Raw genomic sequence first — 25,069 nt, 5'->3', positions numbered from 1 at the left:
TGCCTGCAGACACTAGAACATGGAGGATCTGGGGTAGATGTGTCCAAGAAGACAGTTTTCCTGAACCACTTCACAGGAGAACTGCTCTTCTGGCGTGGTTCAGTACCTGCTCCGAGGGCCTTATGGCTAAGGGCAAGCAAAACTCAGGGGCATCCAAACACCAAGCCTCTGGGCTTGGGCCTGTGAGTAGGATGCCTGCCAAAGGTTTTGGAAACATCTGAAGCCCCAGGTGTGGGTGGAGGATGTTGGCTAGTAGTAGGGCCACTTATGGTTTTGGACTCTTGGATTTGGAATTAGTTTTGGCTAATTTGGCCTTGGATACAAATTCAATTAAAAAAAAAAATCCCATCTTGTCCAGATTCAGGCCCCAGCAAGCAGATCAGCACATACCAGGCTGTTGTTATCATTGCATGCTGACCTAAGCCTGAAGGGAGCCTTTTTACTCACTGCAGCAGGATGACTGAGCTGGTTGACTTGCTCTCCAACTAGAGGGAATGGAGAGTGGAGGCAGGCTGCAGCTTGGGTATGTGATAGGTGTGGACCTCATCTATCACTGCTTTCTGGAGCAGGAGCTGATATCAGCTGGTATTGAACAAAGACAATGTTACTCATTCATTAGTAGAGGGAGTAGAGATGAGAACTCAGAGCTTTTGGGCACCTTTTCCTCTCTCCCATATCCTGTTCTGGATGCCTCCATCCCCCAGGCTGCCATTGCCCCAGAAAATGCCATGCTCCAATTCTGGGAGACCACTGGCACTACCATGACATGTTCTGAGGGAACAGGCCAGGGCAGGAGAGCCTATGGGCAGAGGAGAGGGAAGCATGATGGAGAATCTTCATAGCATAGAGCAGGCCACTTGGACAGGCCAGCCTGCTGCTGTTTGAGGCCAAAATTTTGGGTGCTCAACTCAAGGCCTAGGTTTTTATGGGTGCAGGACACCCACAGCTCCTATTGACTTCAGATGGCACCTCTAACAATTTGGGCCATGGTATGTTGAGCTTGGTCACCCAGACTCAGAGGCCATTTCACACAAATGGCTGCTAAATTCAGCTTGGGACAGGGCGTGAGTTAGCTCACGTTCCAGGGAGCTCCTACCTTTCCTCCCTCCCTTTGCTTCCCCCATCCCCACAGCAGCAGCAGGAAAGGTTGGCGGATTGGGGCTATTTTTGGGAGCGTCTCCCTGGCAACGGCTGCCACCACCGTCTGTGGTGGTTTTTCCATAGGTGCTAAAATATTCTATGCTGCTTATTAAAGAAAGCGGCTGGTGGAGAGTGGCGGGGGTGGGGAGTTGTTAGCCATCCTGCTGCCTTAACCAGCCAACTCACAACGGGCAACTTGGGTACAGCTGACCTTGGCTGGAGATGGTCAGACGGTGAGAGGGAAGTCAAGTATCTAAATAGAGGCATGACTAAGGTTCCACGTTCTCAAAAGAAAACACTCACATAACATCCCCACCTGTTGAGAGTCTCTCTGTCCCATTATGAGAAGTCTAGGGAGAATGGTACCTGTGTTGTACAGGAGGCATATCTAGCCATTTGTTGGAACGATGAGAGAGAAGAGTTATCTCCCTGTGGCCAATTCCTTCTGTACCCATCATTCCCAATCAGGATTTTGGGGTGAGTCATGTGCAGGGAGGCAGAGGAGTAGACTCATAGTCCCCTGTAACCCTCCTCCCCTAGACCGTGGTGCCCTCTCATTCTACATGGGTATTTTTTTGCCCACCTACTATAGTAACCTCCTGAGTTTATTCTCTGGACATTTCAGTGAGGTTGGGAAATGTTCTTGTATTACAGATGGGGACTTGTAGCCCAAAGGGATGAAGAGCCCTTGTGGGGAATCACTGGCAGAGTCAAGAAAAGAGCCCATGTGTCTTCAGTCCACTCCAGTGCCTTGCTTTCTGCATGGCCTTTGTTTCTTATCAGAAGGGCTGGTTTTGTATCAGGGTGAGGCACCCTCCAATAAAGAGTCATTATGAGAAAAGGCAGCCTTGGTCATCAAAATGTTCTCACCCTTTATTTGCTAGCACCTTTCCTCTTGAATAGAGACCTACCTAATTCATGGTGGAAATAGAGTGCATGGTGGCTCCTTTAATCTTGCATGTACCCCAACACACACCTCGCCCCTTGCCTTCCTCCCCCCTCCCAACTGCTGATTATTGGAGGACCCTGCCGCTCCTTCCTAATTAGCAGAGAAGCTAAAACCATGGTATTAAATTTTGTACCATTTTTGCCTCCCCACCATTCAGCAGCAAACAGTAGGTCCATCCAAGGTCTCTCAGCCAATCAGTGGCAGGAGGCAAAAACAGCACCACATTTAAAACCGCAGATTTTGCCTCCCTGATGATCAGGAGTGAGTGGCAGGGGGAGGAGAGCGTGGGGGAACCTTCAAGATTAAAGGAGCCACAGTGCACCTTTAAATTCTGCCATGAATTTCTTGAAGAATCCCAAGGTACCCTGTATGCCATCCTCGGTGGTGCTGGCATGATACCATCTTTGAGATGGAGCAGTGCATAACAACACAACCATTTGCTGACGGAAGAAGCTGCCCTCTGTAACTGAAACTCTGGAGGGAACAATAGGTGGTAAAATACAGTTATATGGACTGGAAATTGGCCAGCACATCACCTGGAGATCTTAGGAGAAGCATCATGGGACCTTTCTGATCACAGATAACCAGGGTCCTGGCTTTATATTGCGTCTCATGGGGGAGATAGTGCTTACAGCTGTATGGCAGCCTCTCAGCACTCTACTGGGAGCATTTTGGTACTGACTCAGAGGAAGAAGTGCCCCACACTGAATACCACTTTCTGCAGCACCTGAGATTGCTTGCAGGTCTCCTACCTGAGTACTTCTTGAGCTGTGCTCTGTGGAGCACTTGATGGTGGGTTGTGTGGTCGCATGGTGCTAGTTATTCTCTTCAGTGGCACACTGAAAGAAGCTACCCCCCATGCTTTCCTGATGTGACTTTTCGAGATACATGATTGCGTGTCACAGAGATGTTATTTGATCATCCATGGGAGGGGTACTGATCTGGGCTCTATGATTGAGGAATGTCAGTGGTCATCAGGACATCTTTATTAGGATGTGACCCAGGTTGTGAAAAGCCTTGGCAACCATTGGCTCAGTGAGGACCATAACCACCCAAGGACAGGGCCCTGGACACCCCAATGGTCAGTACCTTACAAGCACTCCAGGCCCATCTATCCAGGGAATCTGTGAGTAGCTTGCTTTGGTGTGAATTTGCAGTGCACAAGCTACACCATACAAACTCCCCTTTTAGTGCATGCAAAGTGCAGAAGTAGCTAGCTTCCCTCTCAGGATGGGGTGAGAGAGGCCTCACACAAGGGTCTAAATGTGTCCACAGAGCAAGTCCACATAGGGGACCTGTTGCTTTGCTAATTGACACCCTACCAAAATGCTCAGGAACTTCTCTGTCCCAGTTGTTAAAGGGAGTCTTGCTACCTTATTCTGATACCAAACTAGGGCAGCCCACTGTGCTTCCCTCTCACGCAAAACCCTGTTCTCACTAAAGGAATAGACCTGTTAAAAATAACTGAGACACTACAAGGAAGTGACACCAGGAGAGAGGTGTCCAGGCTGCAACTCTCAGCGGGTTAGTTCAACAGCATCTCTCGAGGCCCTGACATAACTCCATGCACTTTTTTTGTGTGGGACTCATAGGTGGCACCTGACGAGAACGCCCTTTGGAAATGGATAGCAGGGCCACCTCCATGTTGAGGGCTGCTTCAAATCCAGTGAGGATGAAACCAAGATGGTGACATCACTTGGCACCTGTGGAGAAGGTTCTGGAAAAGTGTGGTGGTTAGTGAATTAGAGGCGGTTGTCTGTACCTCCTGGGAGGGGACTTTGGGTGCAGTACCTGGGAGGAGGAAAAAAATGGACCAGGATTGCCGCACTTCCTGGAACGGACTCCGTGGCAAGCCTCTGCTGGCCACCATTCTCCATGTGATCATGCCTGGGGTGTCACAGCGCCAGCTGCATACGTTCCCGTTTCCATTGCTTTTGGTTGCACTCTCATCTCCCCATTGCTGCATCTGCAGTGTGTATCTGAGATCACATGCAAGGATGGGCTAAAGTAGGGGAAAGCTGTTGGATTCTACCACAGAGTAACTGACTTCTTAGCTATAGACTGCACAGTGATCGCAGAGGGAGAGAGGGAGAGGAAGGGGAAGAGAGAGGAAGAAAGAGAGTGGAAGAAAGAGTGATAGAAACACCAGAGAAATTGTGAAATACAGACAAACTGAGGGAGGAGGGGAAAGAACAGGCACAGACAAATAAAGAAAGAGAGGGGGAGAAACAAGCAGAAGGGAGAAACCAGTCCAATAACTCATCCCCGAGCTGCAAACATAGACAAAAGCTCCTGAAGGATGGAAACTCCTGAACACAAAAAATGCTAAAAAGAGGGAGATACAGAGACAAAGAGGGAGAGACTGAGATGAATGAGGGAAAGTTAGGAAAAGAGCAAGCCAGAGACTATTCTCAGGAGGAGGAAGAAGTAGCTGCTTGAAAAAATAGCCAACAGAGAGGACGGAAAGAGACCTAAAAGAAGAGAGAGACACCCCAGGCTCCTGAGAGCCAGGAGAGCTGACTTATTTCATGCTGGGATGGAGAAATCTCCCTCTTTTCCTTTCTCCTGATTTTGCTTCTTCAGGACTCAAACAGGGAGTCACTACAAACAGGGTTAAGGTAAGGGAAGATGTTTTCTCATGATGATGATGTGTTTGGTGTGGCAATAATAATGCATAATTTCAAATGAATTTGCTTTGAAAACTGTATTTGAATGGCTGCATTTAGAGATGCATGCCTATATGTGTGTATGTGCCTGCACTTGTGAGTAATAAGGTGTGTGTACACACGTGTGTATACATGTATATAGAAAAGTGCCTATATGTGTGTGTGTATTTATGGAAAATTGCAATCTCTCTCTCACACACACACACACACACACACACACACACACACACGCACGCACTTATTTGTAAAGCCACAAACTTCCCTCCTTTTGCCCTGGCATGCTGTCTTTGATTACTTTTGTGTAACTTTTCTTTATTTATTTATTTTTAGTTTCAAGCATTTGGTCGGCTTCTGCCCTTTTTGTGGCCGGTTTTTGTTTCCCCTTCATCTTCTGTCTCCCCCAACAGTTCACACCAGCCCCTCTTGATGTATGCCTTTCCAACCCACCTTCCTCACCAAGTCTAGAAAGGATGAAGGAGTTGAAAACCTTGCACCCATTCTCAAGGGGTTGGGGACATCAGGGCTTGAGACAGACACGTTAGTTCTCCCTCTCTGTGCAGAGCCTGTCAGAATCAGCAATCGATGCCCCTCTCCCCTCTGTTCAACCCCTTCTAGGTCATCGGTTGTCTGTTTAGCTGATCTCACTGGCAGAAATGTATCCTCAGGCTTCAGGCTTTTGCATTTCTTCAACGGAGCTCAGGAGCCAAATACCAGGGGAAATCTTTGCATGGTCTCCTTCCTCTGTCTGCCTATGTAATGCATCCCTCAGTGTGAAGGAGTGGAATGGGCAGGTCAGATGTGCACTCCTGGGTGTCACTCTGACCCTGGAAATGCCTCCTGCACATGAAGGACAGCACATCTGCACTGTGGGGCTTTCTCTGCAAGGAGGCTGAAGTATCCCATTGCCAGAGACTACATCACCCCACCCCACTTGGTGGTGATAAGATGTGACCAGGCTTATTAGATCTGTCCATTTTAACATCCCCAGGAAGCGTTGGTAGTTCATGGTCCCAGGCAGAAGGGGAGCCATCCAAGGGCTGCTCCATGGACTGGTTTTGTGCTGCTATAGCTGTGTCTGTAGAAACTGTTAAAGCAGTACAGCCCCTACTAGTTAGGATGCAGGTATATGTATATAAAAAGGCTTATTCCTGTAAGTTTACCAAATAGGTTCAGTGTCATTTGGAACAGCTGCTTCTGCAGTAAAGATTGCAGTGATCCAACAATCAGTTTTGCAGTGGATATAGATGTAGTGGTACAAAACCTGTGCAAAGACCAGCTGCTATAGAGACAAATCCCACTAACCTTACCTCGCTGAGCAGTTCCATTGACATTAGTGAGTTTACGGTGACTCGAGTGCAACTTCTTGCATAAGAGCAATATGTGGCTGTAAATATGTATTGAAGTGGGTGACATATAGCTGGGAAAGCCACCATCTTGTAATCTTTGGGGTGCAGCTCCGTTGGTGGTCAAGCCAACAGTGGAGTGAAACTGATGCCTCCAATCCAAAGGAGTCCTTGCTTCAATGGGAGGAAGGAAACAGAATAGTTTCCATCTAGGATTTGCTCATGCTATCAAACACGGCTCTGGTACAGGGTGTAACGTAGACAGAATTTGTTCTTAAATTCTCACTGGTTAATTTTTGGTTGTGTGACCAAAATGGGTTGTATTCTTGCTCTCTCAAATGAACATCAATCTATGAATGGCTGGAGGAGGGGAAGGGAGTCAGTCTATAATGGATGTAAAAATGGGTGTCCCACGTAGTCTGAGATGGAGAGAATCAGGGCCAGTTCCTGAAAGCATCCAGGAACAGCAATGGTGATACTCAACTGTCCTTTGTGTCCATTAGTCATCTCTATTGTTTCCCAGAGCGAATGAGAGAAAGGTTAGATGCACTTGTTTGAGCCCATGCACACAGAAAGAGGGGCAGTTTGTTCATGCAGAAGAGGTGTGGCTGAGACAGGATCTTGAAAATGATCTTCAACAGGCTAATAGAGTCCTTAAGTATGTAGCTCCCTTCCATCCAATTATGGTTGACAGGGAATGCATTGCTCTAGACATGCCCCATTCATATACTCTTCTTCTTCTACTTGCCACTGTCAGAAACAGGATAGTGGCCTAGGCGTACCATTGGTCTGACCCAGTATGGCGCTTTGTAGGTTCTTGGCTTCTTACAGTCCCTACTGACAAGATCCCTGCTTGCAGCAAGAAGAAGCTGACGGTGGACAGTCAGGAAATTTCCGCCAAGGATCCATTCCTCTCAGCACTTGTGCAAACTTCTGTTCCTTAACTTCCTGTCTAAAGGATTAGTGTAGTCTTATTTTTCTAATAATAATAATAATAATAATAACAACAACAGATTAGTATAACATCTAGGAGCCACAGATATGGACTGCTGTACAGACACAGGGATTAGGTTCTTTTTGTTTCCATCAGTTATAGTGACTAACTCATCACGCCAGTATGTTGGGAGCAAGAGGACATGGGAGCATGGTAAGGGAACTGTGTGTGCTAACAGTGAACAAAGGATAGGGATATCTGCTCTTCTGAAGTCCATTGGGATATGAGGATCTGGTCTGTAAAAAGTGTTCCTCAGGAAGTGGTGGGTGGGGAGGGCAGGGTGTTACGGGTGAATTTAGGTGTCAAGAAGGAATTGAATTGTGCCCCCTTTGTTAATGAGTGAGTGGAAATGGCACCTCCAGAAGGAATGAATCATCAGAACACATGACCTATTGTTTGTAGCTGTTGACAATGATAATAACTATAGGAAGAACACATACATTACAGAAGGAGTATTCCTGGTGGGGATGAGAGATGAGGAGAAAAGGGAGGAGATGGAGAGGAAGGGGATGGAAAGGCCAAGTAGGAGGGAGTTGATTTGGCGAGGAGGGAGTGGAGTTCTCTCTCCTTCTCCTGTTTCTACCTTTTTCTTTTTCCACCTTTCCCACACCCTCTCCTCTCTCTTCTGGGTGTCAAAATTGACTGGAACAATCTGTTGTTTCAATTTTGGGACTGGCACAGGCCCCAAGCCCCACCTGTGACAGTCACAGAATGAGTTTGCATGGAAAACAGCGCTTTTAAAAATGAAAACATTGCTTTAGAATTGGAGAGGTGCTGCAGTGCTCAGGAAAGCAAGGGGTTATTGGCACAGGGAGCGCACCCCACTGCCCCCTCACCCCCTTTGATAATGCACTTCAGCTTTGTTTTGTCACCAGGTTCTTCAACTGCCCTGTCCAGGATCCTTAGTTTTAGCCCACAGCTCCTACAGTATCCCATCCTGGGAGCTCCCTCCTGCTATGCACCCTGTGCTGATCCACTCCCAAGCCGGCTAACTATTTTGGTAAACTACTACAAATTCCCCCCTCCAGACCTCTGTGGCTTCACTTGGAGAAATAATTTCTTGCTTTCCATCTATGGCTACGTTGAACAGGGTTACAGGTACAGAATGCTTGTTGCATACCACATTAGACAGCTACATTTCAGTGGTGGTATGTGGAAACTACTAGGAAAAGGGAGAAGGAAGCTCTAATTGATATCTGACTGTGAATCCTATGCTCAGGGGCTAGACTGCATATGTGGTCTAGATTAGTTAATTATCATTGGCATTCAGCTAGTTTTAACTTTTCGGTGTTGTGACATGATTTAGTTGTGCAGGTTTAATTGAACAGAGCAGCTTATGATCAATAGTTGACTACTTGTGTCCTGACAATCAATCCCTTATTCATAAATATGCAGCATCCCAGCCTCCTACTAACACTGATTTTCTGTGAATGGTAAAAGTTGATTGAATCAATCTTGCCATCCTTCACAGCACTGCAAAATTGTCTGACAGCAGGTTGAGTTAGTATCGTCTGAAAGCATGGCTTGTGCATGTTTATAAGTGTTGGAGGGCTTTTTAACCTAGCACACACAAACAGAGCAAATCTAACAGCTGGGTGTTAGAGCTAGACAAATTCAAAACAGAAGCAAGACATATTTTTTAACCAGAGACTGTAATTAACTAGTGAAATACCTTGCCAGGCATATGGTGGCTTCTCCACCACTGGATGGCTTCAAATCAACAGAAATGCTTTAGTTCAACTATAAATTATTGGTCCTGTCACTGGCTGAAATTCTAGGATCAGAGATGATCACTGCAGTTATTTCTGGCCTTAGCTCTATGGGTGAAATTGTGACCCCAATGAACTCAAATGGGAGTTTGCCCTTGCTTCTTATGGAGTTAAATCTCCCCTCTCTGCCTCATCAGAAATTACCAAACAGCCCTGCACTTCAGAAACCCTCCTGTCTTCCTGCTGAAAACCTTTTTGGCATCAGCCTGTCTCTGCAAAATGTTTTGGATTTGACAAAACAACTTAATCTGATGAGAAACTTATTTATAGGGTTGCAGGGTCCCTGGAGTAGATGGCGTGTGTATGATGTGATTATATAGTACCTAGTATGGCGATACCCTGACCCTGACTGGAGCTGCCAGGGATTACTGCAATATAGTTTGTAGTTTGGAATAACACTCATTTGAAAAGGCATTGTCATCACTGTCAGTTCCAAGAGGGCTGAAAGAAGGAAGAAGGGCAGCAAAAGGCAGAGGGGCAGTGACTCCTGCACACAAGCTGAACAGTCTCAGTGTTTAGAAAGCACATTCTCCATGGCTGCAGAACAGGGCAGCTGTGCACTAGCAGCTGACACCAGGTGAGGACTTGCTGCTGTGAATCTGGACTGCCACTTTAATTCTGTGGCAGCGTTTCTCCTGAAACATCTCAAGAGACACAGTAGCTCCGTGGAGACATGAAGAAGACAGCTTCTCTTCCTCCTCTGTATGAAATTCCCACAGACAATGGGAGGCAGTACAGAGGCAACAGGTAGCCAGCCTCCTCATGTACAATCCCATGGATCTTGTGATGTTTGCTCAGCTCTAATGCTGGAAAGGTCAGTTGGATTCAGGAGGGAAGTTATGCAGATATCTCATCTCTCTCTGCCTTCTCTCATGCCCCCTGTGTGGAATCAGACAGCCCAGTCCACCCCTCTGTCTTGTTTTTTTTTTTCTTTCTTTTTTCCCTGCTTACCTCCTCCCCACATTCTCCCATTCCTTCTCAGGGCCATTACATGTGTCATTACAAAAATGGATTAGATAAATTCTTGAAGAAAAGGGGGATCAGTAGCTATTGAGCACAGGAGTTAGGGATACAACCTCTGAATTAGAACTTCCTAGACCTGGACCTTAAATTCTGGAGGCTGAAAGTGAGAGAGGAACAGTGGAAAAAATCCTGGTCATACCCTGTTCACTGTCCCTTCCAGCACCCATTCTGTGTGACAGGATGCAGGGCTAGATGGTCTGACCCAGTAAATGTCAATTCTTATGTTTTTATGTCCCTGACCCTCCACATACATGTGTGTGCATGCATGCAAGTGTGTGTGCGCACACACATGCAGATGAGGACGGTGGCAGGAGTTTTGTTTGGAGGCAGGGTAGATGCACCTTATAGACTAACTAGATAAGATATATAGAGAGCATAAGCTTTCATGAACTCAAGTTAACCTAATCAAATGCTTTTCTTTTTGGTGTTGATCCTTTTCCACAAATAATGATTTAGAGAGGTGACTTCTGAAACTGCGGTTGGCAATGACCAAGCAGTTCTGAATTTGGTTATGTCACAAACTGCCACAGCCCTCACTTTGACAGTTGATCAATCCCTCTGGGTCCTTTCCCCTTTTTTCTTCGTCCAACAGCCACTGGTATTTCTGGTGCCCCTTTGATCATCCCAGCTGGAGTAAAGGAGAATATTACAGAGACAGAGGCTTCAAAAGTTTCTCCAACTTAGGAGGAAAAATTGCCCTGTCATGAATTTATCATATGAGCAGCAGTGCAAGGATGTGGTTTTTGTGAGGTTGTATCCTGTCTTGTATGACAGGACAGTGTTTTCTGGCATGATAGAGCTTAGTAAGATCATGAACAGGATGAAAGCATGTGGCTACCTTTAATTGCTGGAGACTCAATGGCCTAGGAGATCCTATGTCCCTGTGACCTCCAGGTATCCTCCCAAAAGGCTTGTGGAGACCCAGCATGTATCTTCTTCCCTGCAAACATAGCAGTCACCTCAAGCATTATGCCTAACACAGAAGTAGTAGCAGGTGAGCCTTGTGGCAGATGTAGGTAGGCAGGCAATAAGCATGCAGGAAATATGAATGTGGTCCAGAATCACAGGAGAGATGATAATAACCCAGAACACAGTGGGTAAATCATAGGTGTACAAGAAGAATGTGTGCAAACATTGTGGCTCTGTGCTTTTTATAACAGTGGAGCACTTACAGTATTAATGATGCTGTGCCTGAGCATGCCTGGACTCACTTTTACAGAGATCTTAATGACGCCTTTGCTCTGTAGGGCTGGTTGCACTCAACCTGTGTGTCTGCTGCATTCAATCCCATGGGCAGCTGCATGTCCAGGGTGAATCAGTAAGGGGAGAAGGACATAATGATAGGGTGGATCAGAAAGGGGAGAAGGACACAATGATAGCTGCCACATTCCCTCAGCTAGGGCACATGCTTTTATGACTGATGTGTTTTGTCCTCAGCAAACTGCAGCTCTTCTGTGTTGTGATACTGTTGGGTTGTATTTGCTTAACTGGACTAAGCAACTTGTGGTCAGTAGGGGTCCAGTGGTTTCTAATCATGGATCCTTTCTTCAGAAATGTTTGGTTTTGCAGCCTCCTAGTGACACTGCTTCTGATTTTTTGTTTGATGCACACTGAAAATTGACTGAAGTAACTTTCCTGTTTCCCAGTTGCAGCACTACAGTGTGGGGGAGAGTTTATATTCATCTCACAAGTTCCACAACGATGCTAGGACCTGTTTCTAAATGGAAGTGCCACTGGCCTTGCATTGGGGGAGCCTGCTTTCCTTACAATCCTTTTTGCCAGTAGTTCCTGTCATACTGGGCTGATATCTAATACACCCTAGTACAATAGCAGACAGCCTGGAGAGAAAGCCTACTCTCTCAGACTGCAGCAGAGGTCTAAAAGTGCAATCGTTAATTAATAACCCAAAAAGATTATTTATAATTTTGAATGATCTGTTACCAGGGCTCTGTTGTGGCAGGTCCTGGTGCAGTTCACACTAAGGGAGAGATAACCCTTACCCCGAAGGGTTTTCAGATTGTGTGGACAGGATGGAAAAAGAATGGTAGAGAAACAGGGGAATAAAGTTATTGGCTGAAGGTCAGCCAGCAAGTGAGGGGCACAGTGGAATGGCAATCTCCTGAGCCCCAACAGAGCCCAAATGCATCTGTACAGCTACATATAACTGCAAGTGTGCTTAAACACACAGCTGCACAACTCTAGCAGGAAAGACAGCAGGCAGTTGCATACCCTCCAAAATTACATGGACTAAGACATGATTACCTTAGATGACCTTTGTTACTTCAAACTGGAGCCTTGTACTTGACATAACTGCTCTGAGGATGGAAATAAAGGGTCACCTGGTAACAGGTTTTTATGGAAAGGCCACCATGGGAATTTCAGTGTAGCAGGCCACAATGAATGAGTTAAGTTTCAAGAGGCTAGGTCTACAGAAATAGGAATTTCTAGAGTCAAGAAGAGACCAGCCTGCTGAAAGCTTCTGGATATATTAAGGATAGAGTCAAGTTCTTCACTTGATGTAAACAGGCAGAGCTTAATTGAAGCTGATGGATTTATTCTGATTTACTCCTGAGGTGGTTCTAGTTCTTCATATTCTTTATCAGCCTGATGTCCCTATTACAACTGAGCCTTCTATTCCATTTGCCAGCACAGCCTCTGGTACATGTCTGCAGAGCACCTGGCACCAAGAAACCAGTGCCTCTGGGCTCTACTGTGATACAGGTGACCAGTCTCTTCTGAGCTCCTTTATGTGTAGAGCAGAGTTGGTGTGTGTTATAGTTCTCTTGGACAGCACTACATTCCATTTTTATTCTGCTTTAAGGGTAGAGGGTGGGGAAGAATGATATAAAGGAATTGGTTCAGGCCACACCACCTCACTTAGATTTTCCACCACCAGACCCTGAATTTTGTTTTATGGGTGAAGCAGTGATCAAGCCAAGGCACCACACATTGGACCAACACCTTCTTTTGCTTGCAGGGACTTATGTGGATCTGATGGTACCACTGAGCAGCAGTTAGTTGTCTCCCTCTGAGCCAGGTTGGGAGGGTAGGGTAGCAGTTTTTATTATGAGTCTTGCAATTAAGTCCCAGCTCCTGGAGTCAAGTGATCAGGTGACAGACTCAGGTTTCTAGCAACCATGGTTGTGGCAAAAAGCTTGACATAGTGATTTGGGTGCCTCCTAAGAGCTCAGAAACCAGCCAGCAAATACAGAGGATCCTAAAGGTATTTTTAAAGCTATCATGATTTTTCCTGCCCATCTTCTGGACCTGACTGATGGCCTGGGTGATGTCCTGGGGCAGTTTGTCCCTTGTTGCCATCTTCAGGATGGTCCTAGGTGGAACTTGTTAATGACATGAGCACTGTGCACTGGGGATCTGGTCCACTGTCTAGCAATGCCAGTGGAAAAACTCCCAGTGACCCCTCTGGAAATTGCTTCTGGCTATGAATGAGAGAACAGAAATCACATCTTTTCCCCATCTCTGTCATCCAAACATTGTCAATCTCTGTCTTTCCCAGCTCTACTCCCTTTTCTCTTTCTCTTTTTTCTCTCTCTTTCCATTTCTGAAGAACTTAAAAATGTTAATACCAGCTTTAATACCTGTCTCAGACCCTCTCCCAGCCTCTATGCTGTCCTGCATAGTCCTTTTCCTCTCAGAGCAGAGATGAAGGGAGTTCTGGGAGATGCATACAGTTCCCTTGCAGTGATCTTTGCGTGACCCATGCAAAAAGCACATCAGTTGACAGGGGCTGCGTGTGTTGGGGAGGGGAGGCGTGGGAGCTGGCAGAAGCCAGAGGTGGCTGAGATGCCTTCATCATCGTGCATCTTCCCCTCTGACTTTGTCATCCAGGGGACCTTTGTGTACATCCCATTTTAATCTGTTTTCTTTCTCTCTTTTGCTCTCTCTTGCTCCCTCTCTCTCTCCTTCCCCCTCCCTTCAGTATGTGGGCTGATCACTTCTCAAACTTTTAATTCAGATGGTAATTGGAATAATAATACGGGCAGAATCCTTCTGGTTCTGTTGCTGCAGCTGGCTTTAGGGAGCTATGAATAGCTCTGAGTCACACACACTGAAATGGTTTAACTTCAAATCATTTTGTTTTGTGTTCATCTTACCCAGCCCCAGCTCCAGGGCTTCAAAGAAAAAAAAAAGTCAGCCCCCCAACTTCAGCCTGTCCCAAAATATAAACCAGGCAAAGGCACATCAATACAAATCTTATCTGGGTGCTACAGAATGGAACGTCTGAAGAAATCGGTCAGTGACTAAGTCTTGTGGGGCAGATGGGGATTGCTGGCACTCACTTGATCTATTTATACTTATTGAAGGAAAAGGCATAAGTGTGTATATAAAAATGGTATATAGTTGATTACAGCTTCCTCCCCTCACCTTCCATATGTCACTTTCCTTCTTAGGCTGTGAGCTCTTTGGCACCAAGGCTGTGTCTTCATATGTGTTTGTACAGCACCTGGCACAGGGGAGCCCTTATCCTGTTTGGAGCCTCTGAATGTAACTGTAATACAAATCAGTTATCACCATTACAGCCTGCTGTAGTCTATACATGCATGGGCACATGCCTGGAACCTGGGACATTAGAGGGAGGATGGCTCTGAGTTTTATATGCAGTTCTGAAGTTCCAGCCCCACCATTTCAGGGATGGTCCAATAGCCCCTAGGCTTTTCTGTGTGAGTGAATGTCATCCCCAGAGTTCACCACCAGTACAGCTCCCACTGCAGCAGGAAAGGTAGGAGGACAGGGTTGGATGGGGCACAGACGGGACTGGACCTAACTGTGTACATTAATGCTATTACTATTGCTGTAGTGTTATTGCCCTCTGGTGAGGGAAGCACCAAGGGATGATGGTGGTGAATTATGGGTATGAAGTTTGCTCACCCAGATGCAGCGAAGAGGTGGTGTTGTAACAACCAGAAGGGCCTTGGTGAGCCACAGATTCATTCATTATAGTGTTATTGGTACTACCAAACATAAGGTCCAGAAGGGAGAAAATGAGTTGTGGGGTTGGAGGGGATGAAGGGATTCAGATTATGAAGGAAATTATGGATGGAAAGGATGGCTTTAGTAATAGGAGAGTGAGATATCTGCCCCCCCCCCACACACTGCATAAGGTTTTTATTGATGTGCACCCCCCTGCCCCCACTGCATGTTCTTGCCCCACAAAAAGGTCAGTGGGTTAGCTGCACTTGGGCTTACTTCAGCAGCTCATGTGGTAGAGGCTCTTGCTTTTAGGGGCTGGGGGTCCATACACAGTTCAACAAGGATTCGCTAAAAAAGTGATGTCCAACATAGGGTTTTGAACTATGGTCGACCTCAGAGGCTTGGTATGAGCTTCCATTAGCAGAGAAGTATGTGGGCCTAGGAGAGCGTGGGCCTCCATCTCACTCATGAGCATCAGGTATGAGTCACCTTGATTCTTTCACAGCCACTGCTTTGAACCCCTGCTGGCAGCTTTCTGTGGTAAATACACTGTGCGGGGGAGTTTTACATAGGACCTTGAAAAAGAGGTCCTGTCCCCTGTGCAGGAGCAGAAAAATCCTTGCCCCTTTTCATATGAGCGAGGAGTTTGTTTCTGTCCTCAGCCAACATCTCTTCTTCTTCACTGTTGTGTGATGCACTGTCAGCTGGCTACTAAGCCTCCAGACGAGGGATAACTGTGTTGTTCAGTGATTCTGCCTATTGATAAAGCACCTAGTAATGAAACACAGCATGATTTCTCTGCGGAACTGGTTTGACCTTTCCTTTTCAGTTTACTTGCATCTGTGCTGGGTGTGATTATCCACAGTAGGTTGCTCATACCCACACTTTGGTGATGGTGAAGAAGGAAGTACAACAGTGTGTTGGGAGATTTCAGACATGTAGAGGAAGTTTGGTTTGATAGAAAAAGCACAGACCTAGGAGTCAGGAGACCTGGGTCCTGTTCCTGGCTATGCCACAGACCTGTTGGACAACACTGGGCAAGTCACTTTATTTCTCCGTGCTGTTGTTTCCCCTTTTACTTTTTGTCTGCCTTCTCCCTCTGAACTGCCAGGGACATTCAGTACGTTTGTTCAGTGTCCAGTACAATGCAGCCCTGAATTCCTTTGAAGCCCATAGATACAACTGGAATACAAATAAATAATACGTCTGCTAAGGCCTAGGGAATCACGATGGAAGTGGCTTGGCTCAGGTGGGGTTTTGCAGTGGAAATCTGTCTATGAGAGATCTCTGGAGTGGCCGCAATAGGGCCTGGGGTATGACATGCTTTGAAGCCACATTCGTTTAAGAGCAAATTGGACACAGAGTGATGGCTGTTCCCACCCCTTGGCTGTTCTCTCTGCATGTTCCCATCTCTTTCAGACTGCAGGAGAGATTTGTGGAAGCCCGTCAGGGTGAAAATGGCATATAGGTTTATTTTAGTTTGTCTCCTGATTGGTGTAACTCTAGGTTTTCTGGCTCTGAGCATTACTAATGCTTCCCTTTGCCAATCAGGAGGGCACTGAATCAGACTCTGCCGCACCACTGCTCCAGGGTTGGCCCTGGTAGTCAGGGAGGCTGTTCCAGAGCCTTTCACCTTGGTCTCTCCTTGGTTCTCCTGTGGAGTCTGAGCCCCTTTCTCTTCTCCCTTAGAGGAAGCATCACCACAATTGTATTTAGATCAACCACAACTGTATTTAGATCAATTATAGAATCATAGGAAATTGGGGTTGGAAGGGGCCTCAGGAGGCCATATAGTCCAACCCCCTGCTCAAAGCAGGACCAGACCCAACTAAATCATCACAGCAAAGCTTTGTTGAGCTGGGTCTTAAAAACCATCAAAGATGGAGATTCCACAGCCTCTCTGGGTAACCTGTTCCAGTGCCCTACTACCCTCCTAGTGAGAAAGTTTTTCCTAGTATCTAACCTAAATTTCCCTTGCTGCAACTTGACTGGTGCTCCTTGTTCTGTCATCTGCCACCACTGAGAACAGTTTAGCTCCATCCTCTTTCAAACCCTCCTTCAGGTAGTTGAAGACTGCTGTTGAGTCCCCCCTCAGTCTTCTCTTCTCTAGACTAAACAAGCCCAGTTCCCTCAGTCTTTCCTTACAAATCATGTCCCCCAGCCCCCTCACCATTTTTGTTGCCCTCTGTTGGACACTCTCCAATTTGTCCACATCCTTTCTATAGTGTGGGGCCCAAAACTGGACACAATACTCCAGATATGGCCTCACTAGTGCTGAATAGAGAGTAATAGTCACTTTCCTCAGTCTCCTGACAATGCTCCTACCAATGCAGCCCAGTATGCCGTTAGTCTTCTTGGCATCAACAGCACACTGTTGGCTCATATTCAGCTTATTGTCCACTGTAACCCCCAGGTGCTTTTCTGCAGAGTTCCTGCGTAGCCAGTTGGTCCCCAGCCTGTACTGGTGCATGGGATTGTTCCGTCTTTAGTGCAGAACTTTGCATTTGTCCTTATTGAACTTCATTAGATTTCTTTCGGTCCACTCCTCCAATTTGTCAAGGTCTCTCTGAATCCTAGCTCTACCCTCCAGTGTATCTAGTACTTCCCCCAGCTTGGTGTCATCTGCAAAGTTGCTGAGGGTGCACTCTATCCCATCTTCCAGGTCATTGATGAAGCTATTGAACAAAACAAGCCCCAGGTCCAACCCCTGGGGCACTCCACTTGATACTGGCTGCCAACTAGACATTGAGCCATTGATTACTACCCTTTGAGCCCAATGATCCAGCCAGTTTTTTCTCCACCTTACAGTCCATTCATCTAGTGCATACCTTCTTAGCTTGCTTGCAAGAATGTTGTGGGAGATGGTATTAAAAGCTTTGTTAAAGTCAAGGTATATCACATCCACTGCTCTCTCTGCATCCACAGAGCCGATCATCTCATCATAGAAGGCAATCAGGTTGGTCAGGCATGACTGTTCATAATCTCCTTTTTGTCCTCCAGGCACTTAGAAATGGATTCCTTGACAACCTGCTTCATAATTTTTCCAGGGAATGAGGTGAGGCTGACTGGTCTGCAGTTCCTTGGATCCTCCTTCTTCCCTTTCTTAAAGATGGGCACTATATTTGCCATTTTCCAATCATCCAGGACCTCTCCTGATCACCACAAGTTTTCAAAGACAATGGCCAGTGGCTCTGTAATCACATTGGCTAATTCCCTCTGCATCCTTGGGTGCATCCCATCTAGCCCCGTGGACTTGTAAGCATCAAGCTTTTCTAAATAGTCCCTAACCTGTTCTTTCACCACTGTTGGCTGCTCACTTTCTCCCCAAACTGTGCTATCAGGTGCAGCAGTCTGGGAGCTAACCTTGCCTTTGAAGACTGAGGTAAAAATGGCAGTGAGTGGCCCATCTCTCTTTACGTCAAGTCTCCTTCTCCGATGACTGCTCCTGGGTCATAAACTCTCCTTCTGCGAAGCATGCAGCTCCAAGACCAGCCTGGTTAAGCCTTTAATAGGCCTAGTTAGTCAGTCAAGCGGAAGTTTTCAGTGTGCTTCGTATGCATACATTTGGATATCAAGCCTATTAATGAACTTTAACATTAGTGCTGAAACTGACTCTGAAGCCCAGGGGTGAGCTTGGGAAATCAGAGGAGACTTGACCTGTTGTAGGTTTGACACAAGTTGTTTGGATGCTTTAGGCTCATTGGCTGAAAAATGTTATTCTGGCCATTTCTCTCTCCCCTGGCTATGAAGTCACAGCATGAAATGTAGTCATCCAATGACATCATAGACCCAGGTAATTTCTGCCTCCATTTTTAAGGATGCAGACACACATACATATATGCAGGTGATTAAAGTACAGATTTTTCTGTAAACCCCCATCACACACTGAAGAGGCTGAGGCCAAACAGGTTATTTCAGAGACTGGTGCAACAGTGGGCAGGGTCAGCAAGTTTGTCACAGACAGGATGTGACCTATGCTGGAGCTAATTTGGGAACCACTATTTCTGCCAGCGCCAGCAGCACCTCAAAAATGCCACGACCACGTCTCACCCCAGAGACGATGGAGAGGGACTGTCCACAGTCCCCAGGCCTGGATGAGGAGGATGGTGAAGAATCCTTATCCAGTTACATCCATCACCCCACACCTCCTCCAGGTCAGGGCAAGAGCCACAGTAGCCTGAGTGATGATCGCATGGAAGATACAGATGAACCCACTCCATTTTCCTTGAAGGGGTTTGAAAAAGCCAAGAATTGCTACGTGGCAAAAGATGAGGAAGGGAAAAGTGGAATGTACATGAGGAGACTGGCTAGACACTGCCTAGACTTTGAGGAGGAGTCCTTGGACCTTCAAGAACCATTTTACAAAGACCCAGTGGTGGCTGACCACTTAGCAGATGAAGAGGAGGAGAACTGGGGCAGGAGCTACTATTGCCCTGGACGTGAAAGAGGCCATACGCCCAGGGTTACCAGTGGGGCAGCGTTCATCCCGTATGATTCTTTGCATCAGAACACATCCAGAACATCGGGAAATGAGGTATTTGTTCCATGGGCCTATGCCAGTGACCCTTGTATTGCATACACAGCTCATGAAAAAGCACCTGAAAACTGTGCTCTTCATGAAGAATCCATAGGAGACAGGGAATATCCGTCTCTGCAGCTGAGCTATCAAGAACTCCAAGAGGAAAATTCCATGCTCAGAAGAAAGATCAAAAGTATCCAGAATTTCTCAGAGAGTCAGACACGTATGGTGAAAAGCCTGGAGAAGAGACTGAGAGCTACTGCAATCAAGGAAGATAGAGAGGCTCGGGGACTGGAATCCATACTACATCAGGCAGAACATAACCTTCAGTTGATGACACAACGGACTTTGAGGGCAGAAAGTAATGTTGGAAAGCTGAGGCAGGAAATGTCCTTTCTCCAAAGTGAGCTGGAGATTTGCAAGGTGGAGAATGAAAACTTGAGAGCGGGCCAGTCTGCTGACCTGGGGGCCATGAAACAAAACATAAAAGTTGCCCTGCAGAATCTCCGCAGGATTATTGTTGGTGCCAACCTATCAATCAAGCAGCTGGTGTCTGGAGCAGAACTGCTGCATCTTGTTGCTGATATCCTTAAATCCATTGACAAAATTTCAGAAGTGAACAAGGAAGATGATCTATGAAACAGCAGTCAGGTGGCTCCCCAGCAATGACTGGGTAGACTGAAGCAACTGCTCCCATCCTTGAACCAGCACTTAAAACTTGCTTTCATTTGCTGGAACATTGCTTGTTTTCCAATACACAACCATTACTCCTTCATAGAAGTCCTTTTATTGTCATTAAATATGAATTTTGTGTACTAATGCAGTATTAGCCTCTGGTGCTCTGCTTCAAAGGTGCAGTCCTAGAGACATGGACAACCAGTAAGTTTGCCATGTCCTCCCCAGACAGCCTGTCTGAGTGCTTTTTGGCTTTGGGCTACCAGACACAGTTCCTGCTGGGAAGCATTTGCACAGAAGCTGTGTACCACCAGGAGTCCCTGCAGATGTTAACTCAACAGATTTAATTTATAAGAGCTGGGAAGAAGCACACCAGAAAGGGCTGTGTTATTTTTTTAACAGGATCTGTCTATACTCCTCACTGGATAGGGCTGGCCAGTGCAGGTTGTGGCTGAGACACAGTGCTCTCCACATCTCACTTGTTTTCTGTGGCCTCTCCTTGATGGCTCAAGAGATGTAAGGAACAAGAATCCTGGGTGCTTTGGTAGAAGGTTATTCATAACCTCTTGCTTCTTCCCTCCAACTCAGTTAACCGTAGTCTGGCCCCTTAGATGCAAAAGGTTCCTCTCTCCATGCATGGAGCCAGGAAAGAGAGGGGCCTCATCAATCAGCTTTGTGAAACTGTTTAATTATAAAACTGTTAAATATCCAGATGTGAGCTGAGGCACTGTCCTGTCCCTTTCTTCCTGCTGCTATTGTGAATGGCTTCCTTCCTGCTTCTGCCCCCCTGGTAGAAAGGGAAAATGTGATTTGGCTCTGGCAGCAGCTCTGCACTCTTAAGAAGGGGGATAGTAGCTGTACCAGCCTTAACTTTGAATCTCTCATGCTTTCTGACTTGCCAAATAACAGGTGCAACAAAAGACATAAGTCCAAGCTTCCCTCATGTCCATATGCGTTAGCCTGTTCCAGAGAGACCACATCAAGGGACAATAGGGGAAATCATTCCTGTGCATCCCTCAGCCTTTCTCTTTTGTTTCCTTGGTCTTAGGCTATCAGCCATAAGCAGCTGCATAATTGCATTTTTACCTGTAAGGCCTTGCCTACTTTTTTAGATCTTTTTCAGTAGCAATTTGGCCATCAGGGGAGGGTGGAGAAACTGCTGTCTCCTGTGAGGTTGGGTGTGGCTGTTCTCAAGAGAACTAAGAGGAATTATAGGCAATATCTTGTCTTCACCTGGAGTATGGCCAGTGGAGCATCAAAAGGCTCCATTGTATACACTCAGGGTCCCACTCTGTCCCTGATCCTCTTCAAAGGACCATATATTAGCTGCCTCTGATGTCAAACTGTCCGTACCATGTTCTTATCTGGATGAGATATATCAGGTTGAAACTAGCTGGTCAGGTGAAGAACACAGTGCAAACCCAATTTGCAAGTTCACTTAATTAGAGACAATCTATTTAACAAAATTCTCAGACAACACATTATTCCCTTTTCTGTTGCAATGTAACAATGTTCTGTGTGCAGGGTAGAACCAAGCAATGATCATTGACTCTGTCCTAAGGGTTGGGGAGGCTATTTTAGTCATTGTCCACTCCATGGCTCCATACAGCCTCTTGGGTAGTTCTGCATTACTTTATGGTGCCTCTTCTTAGCACCTTTGCACCTTTCCAATGACTGCCCTCTAGCCATCAGGTATACAGACATTTCCTTACTCATCCTGTCAGGACCCTTTGTGTTCTGGGACAGATCTGGGGGTAGGGGTGGAGTAGTATGGTTACACTCTTCCCCTTTTGGCCCGTGTCACATGAGTAACAGCCAGGGACTTTTCTTAAGTCCCCAAACCAGGTAAGAATCATCCCCCTCCACCCTCCATGCTCAATGGCATGACCCTTCTCTTCCCATTCTCCTCCTCACCCACCCACTGCTGCTGCTGTCACTGGCTAATCTAGGGGCCAGGGAGCTCTAGAGCTGCTCCTGCTGTACTCCAGCGGGGCTGCACAGGAAGCTGGGCTCAGCTGAGGATAGTGGTAGTAGTGGTGGCAGACGGTTTCCTCCTCCCTGTCCGTTTCCTTGGGTGTCACCCACCAACCTGGAAGCAGGCATGGGGAGTGGGAGCCCACCTATTGCTGCTGGTTCTGGGCCTAATGGGGCTGGACACTGGGGTGCAGCCACCTCATGCAGTGCTGGTCGCTGCTCCCATACTCCCCATCAAAAAATCCTGGATCCGCCTGTGTTTGTGAGATAAACCTTATCCAATCATCTTCTATGTTTGCTCTTTAAGTAATTTCTGGAAACAGTGTAATGGTTCCTTATTCCAGGAACAATCCATTTCCATATGGTTAATATTCTCTTACTTATCTTTCATGTACACTAACCTTCAGGGTTAAATGGACCTCACAAAAGCAACTGGTAAAGCACTGGATTAGGTTACCCAGAGAGGTTGTGAAATCTTATCCCTGAAGGTTTTTAAGACCTGGCTAGACAAAGCCTTGGCTGGGATGATATAGTTGGGGCTAGTGCTGCTCTGAGCAGGGGGTTGAACTAGATGATCTCCTCAGGTCCCTTTCAACCCTCATTTGCTATTACTCTATTATTCTACCTGCCCCTTCATATAAGCAGGACGTTTAGCCGCATTCCTTGTTCCGAACAGCCCAGCTTTACGAGAGACCTCTTCTGCTTAATGTAACTGCCATTTTACAATGACAAAAAGCAGACACATTTTCTCTGTAATTCACAAATATCTGCCTGGTATGTTTCACAATCACAAATATCACTGAATCACAAATGTAATTCACAAATATCTGCATAGTAAGTTTTAGAGCATGTGTTAGGCAGGAAGTAGAGGCAAGAGACAGGTGAGGTTTGTCAGTAGGAGGTGGCATTTTGAAGACCCTGCATTATGTGTGTTAAGCTGGTAATATGTCCACCATAACTTAGTGAGAACACGGACTCAACCTTGGCAGCCTGGAGAGCCATTTTGCAATGAGGAACACATCTGGCCCTTACCCCAGCTTATCTGAGAGAATGCTACTGTTTCTCTCAGATGTCGACCTTGACACATCATCTCCCATGTCTTTCACCATGCCATTGGCACATCCAACTCTAAGAGCTCTTTAAGGTGCTCTTCACAGGGCTTTTCTTGTATTTGACCTGAAGGCTGCAACAGTAGTTCACTTGCTCCTTAGGCTGGGAGTGAGGGAATCAGTTCATTGTGCCTGCACTCGGCAATTTGCATTGGCTGCCTGTAATCCAAAGAATACAGTTTAGGATTAGTATTGGTATACAAAGCCCTTCATAATCTATGAGTCATCACCCCTTCCTGCATGTCCTTTCTCAGCCGCTTCGGTCAGCCAGGGCAAGTCGGCTCTTGATCCTACAGTTCCTTGGTCCTCCGGTTCACTCAAGACCAGGTCAGGGGCATAACTTTCTCAGTCCATTGAAACCTCTTCTGCAGGTTGTCTGGCAGAATCCCTCCTTGGCAGATCTGGCGGCATGTTGCAAGGTCTGTTTATTCCAGCAGGCTTCTTCCTGGGCCCTTCCTTTTTGTCACTTTTCTTTTTTTGTATCTATTCACCACTTTTCTTCCCTGTTGCGCGGCAGGTTTGCGGGGCAGGATTTAGGAGTCCTGTGGTCACTGGGGAGTGTTCTTTCCTTGCGTTGGCTGGGTGGTTTTCCTGAAGGATACTGTGTCTGCCCAAGCTCCTTTAGCCCTTGTTTGTGATGTATTTAGACTGGCTGATCTCTAGTCTCCATGTAAGCTTTTATGTTATTTTCGTGTCTAATGCTAGGTGCCTTACAAATGTACTAAATGGTGGGTCCTCCTGCTGGGCTTTCTGACCCCAACTGCCCTTTCCTCTATAGCTAAATATGGTGGGAGTCTGGGGTACATTGCAAGGATGGTGGAGGTTGAGAACTGCTCTACTATATGTGTCCCCTTGTTCCCTTCATACCTAGTGTGTGTCTGGGCCAATGCTTGGCAACACACCAAGACGGTGAGGTCCCCTTCTGCAGTGGCCACAAAGAGCTGGGATTTCCATACTCCCTTCTGCTGGCCTGGGACCTGTCCCCTTGGTTGTTGCACTGACAGGATTTTCCTTTGTGTTTCTTTCTTCTGTTTGCTTCTAGTGTGCATGCCCAGAAGTGGTCTCAGGTATGGGGGGTTCCAGAGCCCAGCAGGGGTGAACCCCAGAGCCACCTGTTCCCGTGTGAGCTCCTCTGTGTGAGATGCCACACGTGTACAACTCCCACTACCCCCAGTGAGCTGAGGTACCCCGATGATAAAAAGAGCCATGGGCAGCGTCCGAGTTAACAGGTGAGTGACCCCTTATTAAGGGCTGTCATTGCCACTGGGATTCTGGCCCATCCCCTTCTACCTAACTCTGCTTTGTGTGTCTCTATGACCTGCAACAACTGTGCCTTGCAGAGTCACCAGCTGGCAGGAAATTCCTGCTCCACTTTTCTATTCTGAGTTTAGGATCCAAGACTCTGAGTTTTGCTGCTGCCACCCAATGTATCAGGCATGTACCACCTGTATGTGAGGAATTGCCAGTTCTCAGCAGGGTCAGCTGCAGGGAGGGAGGAGGAAGCAGAAGAAAGGAAGGTGTAGTGATGAGTCGGTGGTCCCAGCAGGAGGGGAGATAAATAATAGATTTCTGAAGCACCACAAGACCTCATAACATCAGGAGATAAAATCCCAATCTTACCTGTTCCTCAAATTTCTTTTTTCAAGTAGAGTAAGGAGGATGAATGATTTTGGAGATAGTTTCATAGTTGGTAGGGTCGGAAGGGACCTGAGCGGATCATCAAGTCCGACCCCCTGCCGTGGCAGGAAAAAGTAGTGGGGTCAAATGACCCCAGCACGGTGTTCATCTAGCCGCCTCTTAAAGACCCCCAGGGTAGGAACCAGCACCACATCTCTTGGAAGTTGGTTCCTGATCCTAGCCGCCCTGACAGTGAAGTAGCACCTCCTGATGTCTAGTCTGAATCTACCCTCTGCCAGCTTGTGACCGTTATTCCTGGTCACTCCTGGTAGTGCTCGGGGGAACAGGGACTTCCCCAG

At 46.7% G+C, this 25,069-nt stretch overlaps 1 pseudogene; it reads left to right on the top strand.

Annotated features, from left to right (window-relative positions):
* The first annotated feature begins 18,876 nt into the window (after positions 1-18,876).
* LOC109315943 lies at positions 18,877-20,039 on the top strand (annotated as a pseudogene).
* The last annotated feature ends 5,030 nt before the right edge of the window (positions 20,040-25,069 follow it).

The sequence above is a fragment of the Crocodylus porosus genome, unplaced genomic scaffold (assembly GCF_001723895.1).
Source record: "Crocodylus porosus isolate Cpor-Errol unplaced genomic scaffold, CroPor_comp1, whole genome shotgun sequence".
Lineage (NCBI taxonomy): Eukaryota > Metazoa > Chordata > Crocodylia > Crocodylidae > Crocodylus > Crocodylus porosus.
This window is presented reverse-complemented; position numbering and strand designations above follow the sequence as displayed.